This window comes from Lampris incognitus, chromosome 21 (assembly GCF_029633865.1).
Source record: "Lampris incognitus isolate fLamInc1 chromosome 21, fLamInc1.hap2, whole genome shotgun sequence".
Taxonomy (NCBI): Eukaryota; Metazoa; Chordata; class Actinopteri; order Lampriformes; family Lampridae; genus Lampris; species Lampris incognitus.
In genome coordinates this window covers 13,927,697-13,930,993 of record NC_079231.1, presented here as the reverse complement: position 1 = coordinate 13,930,993, position 3,297 = coordinate 13,927,697, and the positions used below count along the sequence as shown (strand labels likewise).

At 47.7% G+C, this 3,297-nt stretch overlaps 1 non-coding gene across 1 annotated transcript; it reads right to left on the bottom strand.

Moving 5' to 3' along the window:
* Window positions 1–369: 369 nt before the first annotated feature.
* On the bottom strand, window positions 370–443 carry trnai-aau (transfer RNA isoleucine (anticodon AAU)). The gene has a single exon. It is a non-coding gene; the product is annotated as a tRNA-Ile (tRNA).
* Window positions 444–3,297: the final 2,854 nt, after the last annotated feature.

Genomic DNA, 3,297 nt, shown 5'->3' with positions numbered 1-3,297 from the left:
AGAGAGAGAGTGTGTGTGCGCGTGCGTGCGCGCGTGCAGAGATGGAACGAGTACCCAAAATGTATTCTTGGGTGGAAGTGAAGGTCCTTGGTAAAATTGAGCCCCCCCCCGCCCCCCGTACTTGAATAAAAGTCTCCAAGTATCTGGTGTTAAATGTATTCAGGTATCAAAGGTAAATGTGTGGTTTCAATGTTCCCTGGGTTTGGAATGAGCTCTTAGCTGGTGAGGACCAGTTCTGTGTGTCTGCAACGGGGAGAACGGGGTGAAAAACGTTGCCACGTCTGAAATTCTCATTTCGGGGGTTTGTGTGAACTCTTTGGATCGCCCTTTAATCGCTGAACTTTGCGGACACCCGGGTGTGAAAATTAATGGCCAGTACGGGGATCGAACCCGCGACCTTGGCGTTATTAGCACCACGCTCTAACCAACTGAGCTAACCGGCCTGTGCTCCAGCTCTCGACCTTTTCATAACCACTTTTGAATCACAAACGTGCCGTTCTCCATCATAACTTCAGATGTTAAGCACGTTTAATCGGTATTACAGACACGTTGCTTCTCTCAAATTGCTGACGAGCTGCTCGAACACTTTGCTGGCAAAAGCTGCAGGGCTTCCATATGGCCACTAGATGGAGACATTACACGTCTTTCAACGGCCCTCTGCAGTACATTCAACATTGAGGTGGGGCAGCTTTCCTGGCCCTTATCGTGCTGCTGTAAAGCCTTTTTCTCACTGGTGTGACCCCCCCCCCCCTCCCATCTGATCTTTACGCGTCTAATTCTGACCACTGACGACAACATTTGCAATCAAAGAACAAACTAAACTCAGAAATGGCAGCGTTATCAAACTAATTAGTGGTAAATCAATTAAGTATGACGAAAAAAGAAAAAGAAAAACGCTGGAAAGAACTGGTGGAGGTGTGCATCATTAAGACTTATTCCTCCTCCTTCTCTCTGATTTAAAGTACCGCAACAACTACTGCTACTACATTGTTTGTTTACCTGCTGCCTCCCCCTGATGTTAAAGGGGGCGGAGACTAGGAAGCTGCTGGGAGAAACAGTTAGCTTGCTCCTGCTAGCAGAGCTCGTTCATTTGAAAGTAATGGTTTGGATAATGGGCGGATGGATGGATGGCTTGAGACAACGTTGATGATCACACATTAGATGAGGGCACATGGGAGAACGACGGCTGGTGTGCTTGTATGGAAACTGAGCTGCAGTGCCAGCTGGGATGGGAAGTGTTTGCTGTAACTCAGAGTTTGTTAAACCTCCTGTCTGAAACAGGCCCCTGGGCTCTCATTTGGCTAACAGGTTGAAACATCTTCAAGACTAGCTTATTTAGCTAAAGGTAAGCTACAGTGTTTTGCTCAGGTTGCAAGCTGCACAGAACCAGGAAGCTAGAAGAGGACAGTCCAGTTCAGGGGGATAGCTTTCCACATATATGCATACTATTGTTGATAAGACAGTAGTGATCACATTTTCACGTTCGGTAGGCAGCTTCCGAAGAAATATAGGGTGTAACAGCAGTGAAGCATCCCTTTTAAATAGGCTATAGGGCTATATATTGTTGGGCTTTTCACTGGCGTTGTCCTCCATGTGACTAAGCCTATTTTTTGTTTTGTTTTTGTGACTAAGTCTAGAGTAACAGGAAACTGCACCTTATTACTCAAGTAATGACAAGCAACAAATGGAATTAAACATTATTCAGTGGGGAAACATGGGCTACTTCCAGTGAATTAGCTGTCCTGACACGGGGCTGGCCAAAGGCTTTTTGGGGCCCTGAGCAGAACTTGATTTGGTGTCCACCCCCCCACCCCACCAAGAGGGCTGTTCATTTCACCAGGTAGAAGCCTGGCAAGCGAAGAGTCAGGGTTGGGCGGGGCAAAGACCAGGCTGGGTTCCAGCAAAAGGCTGCAGCTGGTACCAGAAAAGTGCCAAACACAATATAACAGAGGGTAAGTCATTAGTGTGCTGTTCTAAATGAGTCACAATGTTTCTTTGAACGATAAACCAGTAAAAAAAAAAGTCCTTGTGCTTTTCCCCCCTTTTTGTTTGCAAATGACACCTTTTCACAAATGCCACACCTCGAACGACTCTACATTAGAAAAGGAATGGTTGTAAGATGTTACCTTTCAACAAACAAGTGCATGTTAGTGTGAGGTGGATGGATGCAGGCAGGCCTCACACTTGGCTGTACCTGGCTGGACCACTCCAGGCCCTCTCCGCCAGCCAATCCACAATCCTCCAGATGCTTTTCCAAATAACCCAAATTGGAATTATGAGGTGAAATTACAGGAAGTTGTAGAGACTCGCCATCATTTTCAGTCTGGTAACAAAGTGACGAGACCTTCAGAAACCTCTGGATCGTGTATTTTCATTATTTACCACTAGATGACAGTGTTTCCTCACAGACTACTGCAGCTGGACTCAGCAGGTTTGGTGTTTTGAGGACGGATAACGTTAGATATACCAAAATGTTTCATCCAGCACCCATCTTTCTAGCACGGTGACATACACAGGACGCTCTAAACCACTTCTGACAGCTAGTCCACCTACTGAACTGGTTATCGTGTGTCCTCATATCAAGTTATTTCAAAGTGGTCGAGACTGATTTTAATGGATTATAGAGAGTATGCCCAAAGTCTGTTATATTTGCACCTTGAATTCAGACAAATCACACGTCTCATTCCCCTATCAAACCTCAGATCAGCTACAATGAACATTGTTGTTGTTTTCTCAACAGTTTGGCTTTGAATTGGAATAACTGGAATCTGGAGGTGATGCTGCTGAAGCGTTGCTACATGAAAGGACGTTTCCGGTCCGGCTGCTGCACCGCTGGCGAGGCACGCTGTGCACAGTTGCTGCTGCAGCGGAGAGTTTCATCACGACCCGGATGTGTCTGAGGTAGAGGGTCGAACCAAGACGCAGCGGAAGGAAGCAGAGAAAACAACCTTTGCAGTTGTTTTGTGTGAAAGGTTCTCTCACATTTCTCAGTCTGCGGTAAAAACAAAGAAAAAAAAGCAACGTCTGTAGGGCGTCCGGGTAGAATAGCGGTCTATTCCGCTGCCTACCAACACGGCCTATCGCTGGATCGAGTCCCCGTGCTGATCCGGCTTGGTCGGGCCTCCCTACAGACGGGTGGGGAGCCGGATGTGGGTATGTGTCCTGGTCGCTGCACAAGCGCTGCCCTCTGGTCGGTCAGGGCGCCTGTTCAGGGGGGGGGGGGGGGGGGATAGCGTGATCCTCCCACGCGCTACGTCCCCCTGGTGAAACTCCTCGCTGTCAGGTGAAAAGAAGCGG